This window comes from Chiloscyllium plagiosum, unplaced genomic scaffold, assembly GCF_037043375.1.
Source record: "Chiloscyllium plagiosum isolate Xiang-an unplaced genomic scaffold, Cpla_swu_hap1 HiC_scaffold_6, whole genome shotgun sequence".
Taxonomy (NCBI): domain Eukaryota; kingdom Metazoa; phylum Chordata; class Chondrichthyes; order Orectolobiformes; family Hemiscylliidae; genus Chiloscyllium; species Chiloscyllium plagiosum.
In genome coordinates, this window is record NW_028270144.1 from 112,310,236 (window position 1) to 112,323,391 (window position 13,156).

The 13,156-nt window shown below is 44.8% G+C and overlaps 1 protein-coding gene across 1 annotated transcript in view; it reads left to right on the forward strand.

Annotated features, from left to right (window-relative positions):
• Positions 1 to 13,156, forward strand: part of gabrg3 (gamma-aminobutyric acid type A receptor subunit gamma3) — a 595,554-nt gene that overhangs the window by 335,468 nt on the left and 246,930 nt on the right. The gene's annotated exons all lie outside the window — the stretch shown is intronic.

A 13,156-nucleotide genomic window follows, 5' to 3' on the forward strand; every position in this document is an offset into this window, starting at 1 on the left:
ATGCAGGAAATCAATATTCTGTTTCACCACATCTTTCGAAAAATTTCTATTCACTAAAAATGTTAAATCTCAAAGATTCCAGTTTTGATTCCAGCTCTCAGGATTTATTCTTCCTTTTTCTTGTCAAGCCTGGTCCCAATCTCAGCGATCACCTCCTGCTCACCTATTCTGTCAGTCTCAGTCAGTCATTACTCGATGTGACTTGCTATATCATGCAACTGCCTACTAAAGACTCCTTTCATGTGGCAGGTCCTAGAAATTGTGTGACACTCATTTTGCAGCCTTCCTCATCCGTGACAGTTCTGCTGTTTTTCACATCGTTAGGCTCCTAGGTCCTTCTGATTCTGTCAGCTCCTAAGACTGTGCTGGTTCCTGGACCTTCTCATTCAATCCTTCACTTCTCTTTCTCTGTCACTTCTCTGATCCACGTGACTTATAGAGTCAAAGAGTCATAGAGATGTACAGCACGGAAACAGACCCTTCGATCCAACCCGTCCATGCCAACCAGATATCCTGACCGAATCTAGTCCCACCTGCCAGCACCCGGCCCATATCCCTCCAAACCCTTCCTGTTCATATACCCATCCAGATGCTTTTTAAATGTTGCAGCTGATTGGTCAACATTCTGTAAATGATAGCGACAGCAAGTGGATGACTGTTGGAATGCAGTGAATCGACTGTCAAGAGTGGTCTCTACTTACTCTGAATGGACAGTGATGAATTTGTATGTATGTGTTGATAGCTCCTTAAAAATAACATTCTTCTGATTAAACACAAAGCTAGCCCATCTGCCATCTCTGTTTGCATTCGTAAGAAAAGCTGGTGAAAGCCTTTCCTTTAAAGCACACTGAATGTTGTAGAAATGTTCCCGGCCTCACCTTCCTGGAATGGTCAAATTTTTCATTTAGAGGTTAAAGAGAAAGCCAACAGTAGCTGTCCAACAATGCAAACATTTGAACACAGCAATCCTACAAAGCGAGCAGAGATTAACACGATACACTGAGGGTTGGGAAAGGAGTCATTTTAGTTCAGGACAAATGAAAATGGAAGGAGTGTTCTTATTCACTCATGGGATGTACGCATTATGGGCTGGCACGGCAACTATTGCCCATCCCTAGTTGCCCTGAGAAGGTGGCAGTGAGCTGCCTTCTTGAACCATTACAGTCCACGTGCTGGAGGTACACCCACAACACCATTAATGGGGGAACCCCAGGATTTTGACCCAATGAGTGGAGTCACGGCAAACACCAGGAACTGCAATAAAGTCACACAACAGATGCTGGAGATTTGAAACAAAGACAGAAGTTCAGCAGGTCTGGCAGCAACTGCAGAAGGAAAGCAGATTTAATGTTTTAGGTTCAATGGCCCTTCTTCAGAACCCTGCAATATTGGGCTGATTGGCAGCAGTGCTTAGAGAAATCCTCTAGCTGCCAAGGATCCTGGAGTAGTAGGCCATCGAAGGTGGTCATTCAGCCCTATTACGCCAATCATTGGATGAGCTATCCAAATAGTTCCACTCCCCCATCTTATCCCTGCAGCCCTGCATTTCTGAGTATTTATATCACTTCCTTTTGAAAGACACTGTTGAATCTGCTTCCAACAGCCTTTCCGCCAGTGCAGACCAGAAATAACAAGTTTTCTCTGTGAAGGCAAAAGTCTCCTCATCTACCCTATGTTTTTTTTTCCCATAAATTACATTACATTTGTATCCTCTGCATACTATCAGTGGAACACAACTTTTACATCTTTCCATAATCTCCTGTGCTTAGGAAGAAAGAAAGGGAGAGAAAGGTATATAAGCAGGGGGGGAGCAAAAATGCATGTGCATTATGAACTGTTCTTCTCACTCCCATCTCATTACAACATTTAAGCTCATATACCTGATGATCCACATATTTAAAATTAAAATGGAAGACATTCATTGATTTATGTTGAAGTTGACTGTACTCCTATCAGTCTGCACGTCAGCACCAGAGTCTTGAATCGGCAACCCCTACTATCATAACTCACCATGCTTTCAGACAGCAAAGCCTTAAAATCTAGGCAAAAGTGAGGACTGCAAATGCTGGAAATCAGAATCTAGATCAGAGTGGGGCTGGAAAAGCATAGCAGGTCAGGCAGCATCCGAGGAGCAGGAAAATCGACGTTTCGGGCAATAGCCCTTCATTCCTGATCTGGTGATCCCTCCCTAAACCTCTCTTCCTCCTTCTGTCCTCCTTCAAGTCTTACTCTTTGACCAAACCTGTTGTAATATATGGCTCTCTATCAAAATATGATTGATAATTTCTGTTGTAAACAGTGTGGAAAGGTTATACTTCACCAGACGTGCTATATAAATGCACATTGTTGCATTATAATATGGGGTGATTTGGTCACTGTGTGTTTCTTATTTCGCATGTATGCTCTTAGATATTACGGGCTGGATAAATATCTTTTTGTCACTGTCTGAATGCAGAACGAATATCTGCCACTTGGAGAATAACACTATGATAAATACAATAACTGTGACTGATTAAACTGCTGTAACCTTTCTTTCAAATTGTTCTTGCAATGACCTGACTGCTTCCACGAAGGGAAATCTGATGCAGTCAATCTGTCCAAGTTTTGCAGACAGCGTTACCTGGCACCTAGCATTTAGTAAAAAAAAAGCTCTTACGAGGGCAGTGATATGTCACAGGAGACATTTGCAAAATGTTACCTGGAAGGCATGTCATAGACAGAACTCCCTAGTTGTGTTATAGCGTGGAAATTGCTGAAGTTTCTTCCTGTACTGTTGCTATAGCCTGCCAAATTGGATAGGCCCAAGGTGATTTGAACTGGCTTATGTCATGTTAGCAGGGTTCATTGAGCATTGTGAAATGCACTCTGTAAGATCTTCCTTGAGAAAGTGGTGTTGAATAACTTACCTTAAGCCCAGAGGGCAATTTGAGAAAACTTGTAACAACTTAATTCATACGCACTGTGCATTTAATAAGAGCACACATTATTTTCGAGCATTTAATTTTCAGGTGTGATATAAAACCAAGGCGAAATCTGCCCTCTCAAGTGGACTTTAAAGATCGCAAGGATTTATTTTGAAGAATAGCAAGAGAGTTAACCCATGAACATCATAAAAAAGAGATTATCTTGTCATTATTGTCTAGCTGTGTGCACATTGGCTGTCACATTTCCTCCATTGCAGCAGCAACACTTCATGGAGCAGTTCATTGGCTGTAAAGGGGTTTGGCATGCCCTGTGAACATGAAAAGTACAGCTGAAATGTGTGTTTTTTTTATTTACCGATAACTGTAGATGGTCCTGCAGAGTAAAGGACAAAAATTCCAATGGCATTGTACAGGCCCAAATTTTGAAATCGTTAATATTCTAAGGTTGATGTGGAGGTGCCAGTGTTGGACCGAGGTGGACAAGGGTAAAAATCACACAACACCAGGTTATAATCCTGTTGTACTATAATCTGGTGTCCTGTCATTTTTAACTCTAATTTTGGGCACTCAAATCAGTGCGAGCATCACATCCCAGGGAGAACGATTAATTCAGGAGGGTGTTTTTTTTTCTCTGTTTTGTCAGTCTATTGCTGGCTGGATCCTCAAATGAAAAATTGATGCATTGCCATATGGAATCTGTGACGATCACAGATTCAGCTGAGGATGGTACCTGAGCCAGCTTTCTACAAACCAAAACTCAAGCTGCTGACAGTGGAGTGAAAGTTTGCAACTAATTTCCCAGATTTGTACAGTTGGACTGAACTTCCTGGTACCTGCCCACCTTTTGCATCTGCATCACATGAAGACTCAGGAAGAAGCCAGCTCGCCAGAGTTAATGTCCTCGTTTCTAATTACTTGTGCGAGCAAAACATACTTTCTGATTCCCAACTGCATGGACAAGACATGCAGCAAGTAAGGTACTGTCCCTGCTGGATTTTGGAGTTAGTAGCTGCTGCTTTCAAAATCGAGGGCTCTGGACCGAGTGTACAGGGAGAGCACTTCTGAGGAAGGGTCACTGAACCCAAAATGTTAACTCTGATTTCTCTCCACAGATGTTGCCGGACCTGCTGAGCTTTTTCAGCAAGTTATGTTCTTGTTTCTGATCTCCAGCAGTTCTTCCGGTTTTTATTTGGACAGGGAGAAACTATCCCCACTCACAAAAGGGTCAGGAACCACAGGGCACAATTTTGCAAAAACGGCAATTGTGCTGTGACAGAAAGCTTGTTTAGGCAGACAGTCGTGAAGATTCGGAATGCATTGCCTTGAAGTATGCTGACGGTTTGTTCAAAAGACGCATTCAAAAGGGCATTGAATGATTATTTAAACTGAAACACTGCTCAAGGTTTACCGGCATGGAGATTAGCAATGAGTTCAAATACTCAGAGAGCCTCTGCAGACATGATGGACCCAATGACCTCTTTCTGCATTGTAGCAATTCAATGATTCTGCTTTATTTGATTCATTATAGTCACATGTATCTAGGTTTTGAATTGAATTGACTATATTGTTACGTGTACTGAGGCATTGTGAAAGGCTTTGTCTTGCGAGCAATACAGGCAGATCACAGAGTTAAGTAGCATAGATAGTAAATAATAGGTAAACAGTGGCAAAAGCATAAACACAGGTACAGTCAAATGTTAAGAGTTTCTGAGTCCATTCAGTATTCTAACAACAGAAGGATAGAAACTGTTGTGAAACCGGCTGGTGTGTGTGTTCAGGCTTCTGTACCTTGTCCCCGATGGTAGAGATTGTAGAAAAGCGTTGCCAGGGTGGGATGGATCTTTAGAATGCTGGCAGCCTTTCCTTGACAGCGGGCCTAGTAGACGGATTCTATAGATGGGAGGTTGGCCTTTGTGATTGTTCAGGCCGAGTTCACCACTCTCTGTAACGGTCTCTGATCTTGAATGGTACAGTTGCCATACCAAGTAGTGATACATCCAGACAGAATGCTCTCGATGGCACACCTATAAAAGTTGGCAAGGGTATTCACTGTCATACCAAATTTCCTCAGCTGCCGAAGGAAGAGGAGATGTTGTTGGGCCTTTGTAACCAGTGCATCCACATAAAGAGTCCAAGAAGGCTTGTTGTGGATGACCACACTCAGGAGCTTGACACTGTCGACTCATTTCACTTCTGTGCTGTTAATGTGTAGGGGCATGAGTAACATCCTGTCAAAAGTCAATAATGAGTTCCTTGGTTTTGCTGGCATTGAGAGCTAGGTTGTTGTCAGTGCACCATTTTTCCAGGTCTTCCACCTCCTGTCTGTAGTCTGTTTCATCGCCATCTCAGATTCAACCGTCTATGGTGGTGTCATCAGCGAACTTGTAAGTGGCATTAGTCTGGTATTTGGCGACACAGTCATGGGTATACAATGAGTACAGTAGGGGGCTGAGTACGCACCCTTGAGGGACTCCAGTGTTGAGTATTAGTGACGATGAAATATTGTCCCCAATCTTCACTGATTGTGGCCTGTGGATCAGGAAACTGAGGATCCAGTTGCAGAGAGTGGGGCTTAGTCTGAGATCACTATGTTTAGTAATCAGTCTCGAGGGGATAATAGTGTTGAAGGCTGAACTGTAGTCAATGAGTAGGATTCTTACGTAGCTGTTCTTGGTGTCAGGATGTTTCAGATAGGAGTGAAGGGCAAGTGATATGGCATCTGACATGGATCTGTTGGTCCAATAGACAGATTGGAGTGGGTCAAGAGTAGTGGAGAGACTGGAGTTGATTAATGCCATGACCAGCCTTTCAAAGCACTTCATGACCACCGAAGCTAGGGCCACTGGGCAGTAGTCATTGAGACATGCTGCATGAGCCTTCTTAGGCACAGGGATGATGTTGGCCCTCTTAAAACAGGCAGGGATAGTGGCCTACTGCAGGGAGAGGTTGCAGATACAGTGTACAGAGGTACAGTGTAAAGTTTTGTTTTGCCTGTAGTACAGGCAGATCGTAACATTCAAAGACACAAAGATCATAGGGTGTTTGAACAGAGCGAAGAATGCTAAGTTACCCCTGCAAAGAAGGTGTATGAAAATAAGATCAACATTAGATTTGAAATTTGAGAGGTCCGTTCAGAAGTCTAACGATAGCAGGAAAGACCCTGTTCTTGAACCTGTTGGCTTGTGTGCTTAAGCTTGTGTAGCTTCTGTCTGATGGCAGAGTTTGGAAGAGATTATAACCAGGGTGAGAGAGGTCTTTGAAGATGTTGACTGCCTTTCCTTGGCAACGAGAAGTGTAGGTGGAATCAATGGATGGAAGGTTGGCTAGCGCAGTAGTCTTTACTCCCTTCGCAAAGTGTTAGTCTGTTCCAGGCAATGATTGAGATCGGGTGGCCAAATGTAAGTTGCTCCGGGCATGGAGGATGACAGAGAGAGAGAGAGGCTGGAAGGCAATGAGCTTGTTCAAGGAGACTGACCAAGCTTCATGTTCCTCTCTGGAAGCGAGGCAAGCTGACCAGAATGTTCAACTGCAGGTGTCCACTCCGACAATCCGTGTGATGCTCCTGGCTCAGAGAAAATGAACATTTGTCCTGGTATCCTTTAAATACGACAGGAGGACCTTCAACCTCTTGAGCTAATAGACTTACTGATCACCTCTGTCATAGAATACAGTATGTTCTTGAGCGTGCAAATGTAGGGGCAGCACGGTGGCACAGTGGTTAGCACTGCTGCCTCACAGCGCCAGAGACCCGTGTTCAATTCCCGACTCAGGCGACTGACTGTGTGGAGTTTGCACATTCTCCCCGTGTCTGCGTGGGTTTCCTCCGGGTGCTCCGGTTTCCTCCCACAGTCCAAAGATGTGCAGGTCAGGTGAATTGGCCATGCTAAATTGCCCGTAGTGTTAGGTAAAGGGGTAAATGTAGGGGTATGGGTGGTGTATGCTTCGGCGGGTCGGTATGGACTTGTTGGGCCGAAGGGCCTGTTTCCACACTGGAAAGAAATCTAAAAAAAAATAATCTAATCTAATGAGCTAAGAACCATGTGAAAAGCGTTACCTGTCTGCAAGTAGGCGAGACTTATCCGAGTATCTCATTCCGCTGCTCACCATGTTGTATGAGCTCTCTGTACTATTGCTCGACTCAAAATATTTTTACTGCTGCCACCCTTTTTCCTGGTAGGGATTGTCAGGGCCTACCTGTCTGGTGTGGTAGAAGCAAACCACTCGGTGGTCTAACAAGTAGCAGCTCTTGTCCCATTGAGGTAGACCCATTGAGATCCCAAGTCGTTCTTCACCAAGCCCAAATACCATCACCATGTTGGGCAGTGCCAACAGCAATCCACCATTTTCACTTTTCGTGATCATTTGACCCTTACCCAGCAGTGTACAACTCCACACCCATAATGGAACTTAGAGGCATAATGAAAGGTTCATTGAAGTTCAACTAGATCCATCAGGATTGCAGCAGGTAGCACTGCGGACAACAACAAGGTCTTGGTCCTTATCCGCCAGGTAAAGGCTTTCAGAGTAAGGAGGACGTATTCATGACCATGCCCTAACTCTCCTCTGATTGTCCACTGCGCAACCCAGCCCACACTCCGTGTTTGCACTTGAAGCTAATTATCAATGAGAGAAGAGCCGATGGACCCTATTTTTTCTTCAAATTCCAATGTTTATCTCTTGCCCAGATTCTGTAGCAAGAACGAACCGAGTTTCAGTGGTGAAACATTATAAAGGCAAAATGAAAAGCGTAGTGTGCATTTGCAGCGTGCTCTGTGGAAAAACCAACAAGTAGTCCTCATCCTCTATTCCTGAAATTCCCCTGTCTGACATGGAAGACACTTGGAAATAAAGTGCATTAATGTGCAGCAGGATGTTGCTTGCCTTAATACCCAAGCAGATGCCCAAACGTTTACTTTTGATTTGTTTCAAGGTCCAGAGACCAGGGTCACCAGCACCACCATCCACATTATTGACCATTTGATGTCTAATTCTCACTTTTCTAAAGTTGATGGCTATGCCTCAGCAACTTGGGCTGTGAGCTGTGCAATTTCCTCCCTAAGTATTTCTGCCTCTCTTGTATTCGCTCTCTCTCTATCCTACTTTAAGATCCTCCTTAACCTACCTTTTTTTTGACCACCCCCTAGCCACTTTTCCAGTATCTCATGTTACTGTGTGTTCAATTTTGCCTGTTAATACTTTGATGAAACAGCTTGGGATGTATTCCTTCATTAATGGTATTACATAAATGCAAGTTGTTGTTGCATTGCTGCTCGTGTTGCCATTATCACCAAAGGATGGCTCTCCACCCATAAGAGCCATCCCATTTGGTTGTGCTTGTCACTACTAATTCAGAGTGAGGAAGTGTTTCCCATATTGTTCCTCCCAACCATAAGTTACTGACTTTTGTGAGATATAGAATCCCAATAGTGTGGAAACAGGCCCTTCAGCCCAACAAGTCCACAGTGACCCTCTGAAGACTTACCCCCTAGACCTATTCCCCTACTGCTCTACATTTACCCCAGACGAATACACCCAACCTACACATCCCTGAACAATATGGGCAATTTTAGCACGGCCAATTCACCTAACCTGCACACCTTTTGGACTGTGGGAGGAAACCCATGCAGACATGGGGAGAATATGCAAACTCCATATAGACAGTCGCCCGAAACTGGAATCGAACCCAGGTCCCTGGTGCTGTGAGGCAACAGTGCTAAGCACTGAGTCACCGTGCCACACCGGGGTGGTTAGAATGAGGTTAGAAGACTCTTTTACATGCATTGATCTGTTCCTGTTAAGTTCAGCTGCTTGGCATAATTCTACAGCCAATAGTCATCCTGCTGGTCGACTTAATCCCCTTGTAGTGTGTAAGGGACTGAATCTAACACTGTAGCATTGTGCTCAGTTCTGCCTTATCAGCTGCATTCACTCTCTGTGGCAGCCTTGTGCTTTGCAAGGAGATGGTTTGCGCCAAGATGGCTAACTCTGTGTTGGACATCTCTTGGTGTGGCTCAGGAAGATGCCCCACTCTGACAATGGCAGTCTCTGCCGCACAGTTTCCAGAGAAACACAGAGGGAGCTGGGAAGGTGCACACTCTGCTAGCCTCTGTTTTCTCTGGCCGGCTGAGCTTTTCCCTTCCCAACCAATGTCCTTCCAAACAGTCAATCACCAGAACAACCCCTCACACCTTCTTAATCTGTAGTTCTGCCTACCCCCACCTCCAGTCCTGAAGCGTTGACTTCTCCACCTCCTGATGCTGATGCCTTGTTGTGATCTTGCAGCCTCCTGTTTGTCTACCAGAGTATATGGCTCTCAGTGACTGCCTCCCAGCTGGCAATGTCAGTGTTTGCCAGCTTCAGGTGTTCTTTGATGAGCACCCTATTGAGAGTGTTACCTCAGTTGTAAGGCACTGATCTTACTGAAGAGTTCAGACGGGATCATAGACTGTTAAGGCAAAAAATTAAAAACTGTACACCTGTTGTCTGAGTCCCTAAATGGAAATGCAACCTGTCTTTTCTTAACGAGATGCCAGGGTTTATCTCAATGGAGGGTGTGCTTCAGTCAGTTCACTAATAGATGTGCTGACGATGGGCATTGAAAGATGATGGTGCTTCAGTCTGTACAATTCACCCACTGCTCCTGGCCTCTAAAATCCACCCTTGCCCACCAACTTCCCTTGATACACTCTGACAAAACCAATACAGGCCTGGTTCTCTTTTTATACTACCAACTGTGACCACTGAGGTGAGCAATCAGTGTCAGCTTAAGGTCCTCATCACCTTACCTCTAGTATTGACCTGGCAGAGCCCCCTACCTTTGCTGCTGACCAGCCTCCCACCCTGTGAAAAATTGTCCTCCCATCAGCCCCTCTGACCCGGGATCCAGTGATGGTCCTAGACCTCCAGATGGGAAGCACTTTGGCTGTATCCACCCTTCATCTGGTGGCATTGCTCCCCAATACATTTGATGACCTCTGACTGGCTGGCAGCTCTTGGTGGGCACAATATTCACCTCACAATTATTCTAGCATTTTTGTTTGCAGTTTAATTTTCTTCAGCTTTGCTTGTCGACTTACTGATTCCTGAGATCAAAGTGCAAAAGTCTCAGTTTCTAGAGCCTTGTGCCCTACAAATGGCTCAGTGGTTAGCACTGCTGCCTCATAGCACCCAGGACTCAGGTTCAATCCAACCCTCAAGGTTACAGGGATGGAGTGGGTCTGGATGGGATGCGCTTCAGAGAGTCAGTGTGGACTCGATGGGCCAAACGGCATACTTCCACATGGTTGGGATTCTATGAAACATCTGGGGATCAGCTAATGTGAAAATGGATCAGAATAATTTTTCCCAGAGTGTCTGACAACGACCTCATCATTGTATCTAATGAGGAGCAAGACAAGTTCTCCCTTAAGTCTGAGTTTGGAGGTGCTGGTGTTGGACTGGGGTGTACAAAGTTAAAAATCACACAACACCAGGTTATTGTCCAACAGGAGCAGCGCTCTGAAGGCTAGTGCTCCCTTAAGTCTGTTTGATTTGACTTATTATTGTCACCTATAACGAAATACAGTGAAAAGTATTGTTTTGTATGCTGTCCAGATAAATCATACTATACGAGTGCTTCAGGGTAATAGAACAGAATGCAGAATATCGTGTTAGACGTACGGAGAAGGTGCAGAGAAAGATCAACTTTAATATGTTCCTCAGGCTTTGAAACATTCCCTCATATGATTCCTTTTTGCCCTGGCTTATGAACCTCCAACATACCCTTGGCTCAGTGTTGTTCCTTGCATTTGACCTTAACCCCTTCATTCCCTTCCTCGATCAGGCACAGACCAGGCATAATACAAAGAACAGCAGCTGCTGGAAATTTGGAACAAATTGCTGGAGAAACTCAGCAGATACGACTGGCATCTGTGGAGAAAAAGTAGAGCTAACGTTTCGGGTCCGGGGACAATGCCTTCAAAACAGAAGTTGCCAGACTTGCTGAATTTTTCCAGTAATTGGTGAGTGGCACATTGGGACAGTGGTTGGCAATGCTGCCTTACAATGCCAGGGACTATGGTTCGACTATTCCCAGCCTCAGGCAACTGTCTGTGTGGAATTTGCATGTTCTCCTGGTGCCTGCATGGATTTCTTCCCACAGCTCAAAGATGTGCAGGTTAGAGTGGATTGGCCATGCTAAATTGCCCATAGTGTCCAGGGATGTGCAGGTTAGGTGGATAAGTCATGGGGAATATAGAGGTTGGGTGGGATGTTCTTTGGAGGTTGGTGAGTGGACGCAATGGACCAAATGACCTGCTTCCACATGGTGGGGATTCTGTAACTTCTGTTTTTGTTACAATCCAGACACGACAGCCCATCTCTCAAAATAGACCTGCAGCCCTGCTGGTTACTCAAATAAAGTCATGTATTAAAAACCTGTCTATAACGGTATGAAATGAAGAATTAAATATAATATTGCAGAGTAGTAGAAGGAACCGCCAAGAAAAACATTATACAGATGCAATCCGGATTGCAAATCAAATGTTAAAGAGAGAAAGGACATTTTTGTGGAAAGCAAATAAATAAAATTGGAAAGGGATAACAGAGAGTTTGTAATGCGCTGGGTGTAAGATATCTTGGACAGCGCAGTGACGCCAATAGTACGCTTTCAATTCCCATACCAGCTGAGGTTACATGAAGGTGCCACTTTCTTAACCTCTCCCCTCCTCAGGAATGGTGACCGTCAGGTAAACCTCACCAGCAATTCTCTTTCTCTCTCTGTCTGTAATGAGAGCGCAGACCTGTGGATTTTACCTTTTACAAGCATCATGATTTAGCTCAGGACAATATGATCTCTGGTTTCACAGGATGTTGATTAACTTCTCGGACTCAGTTTTGATTCACGAGAGCCCTTTAGACTGATTACAGCTTGAGAAATCTCTGTTGTTTTCTAGATGAGGGAAAGCTGTTGGCCACGATTCTGTTTGTTCAGATAATATTATGGGATCCTTTAACGCCCACCTGAACAGACAGCTGGGGCTCAGCTTGGCATCTCATTCCAAAAAAAACCAGCTCTGAAGTAACAGCATTCCCTCAGTGCCACATTGAAATGTCAGCTTTGATTATGTGCTCAGAACTTGCGTTGAGACTGGAACCCACAACCTTTGGAGTCAGAGATGTGATAAGGCACTTTGAAAGCGAGCTAAGTATTTAACAACAGATCTGCAGTAGAGCCTTTGGGACGTTAATTCTGGTTGGTGGAAAGACATGGAGCTTGTATACAGGGACAGGGATCCAGGTGAATCACCATTCGTTTTGTAAGACAGTTTTGACTGTCAGCTCCTAGTTACGCCCAGAAGGTGGTATTCAACCAGCGTATTCACTTTTATAAGGGGCCATTTTATGTATCAAAGGGGTATCGACACAGGATAAGGGTTAGCAGTGACGTGTCCACAGATTTTAACAGCAAATTATCAAATTATTCAAAGAAAACAAAGATAAAAATCAAATTACTGTGTATGGTAGAAAAACAGAAAATGCTGGAGGAATTATGCCGGTCCAACAACCTCCGTGGAGGAAGAAACAGAGAGCTGAAGTTTACTTTTTTATTGGCTAAGTGTGAGCTTAATGGAGAGATTCTCGCCAAGTGAGATTTCTTGCCACGTCTTACCAAATGCACCTCATTAATGATCTACTCCATCCCTATGGTGTCCGTCATGTCCAATACGATCTCCATTTTACCACATGAATTCCAGAACAATTTGCCCCTCGCAGGGTATTTGCTGAAACACCAGCCTCCCTGGCACCATCTTGAACAGGCATCTGTGAACGCGGACCGACACAGGCATTCCGAAGCTGCACTCCTGGGTCAAGGGCAAAGTCATTAAAAAAAAAGATGGCACTGCGACTCTCCAACAGGGACCTGGAGGTTCCAGTCGAAGGGATGGTCCAGAGGACAAGCAGCTTCCTGGATGACTGGCAGCGAGGCCGTGCTACTGGACCCTGGCAGCTTGGTCTGAGGTCGCCACCAGGTCAGTGCAGTGTTAGGGGTGTGGAGAAATGGGCAGCAGTGTCAAACGAATGTCAGTGATCTTCTCCACTGTGCCAGGGTAAATGCCACACACATTTCTCTGCTTCCTCACACTCACTCAATAGTGCACTCACCTCCCACCTAGGATCATGCTGGAGCACTCTCACTGTTGCTGGCAACACTTGTTTTCACCTGTTTTCCCTCACACCCAACCTCCCAAGCC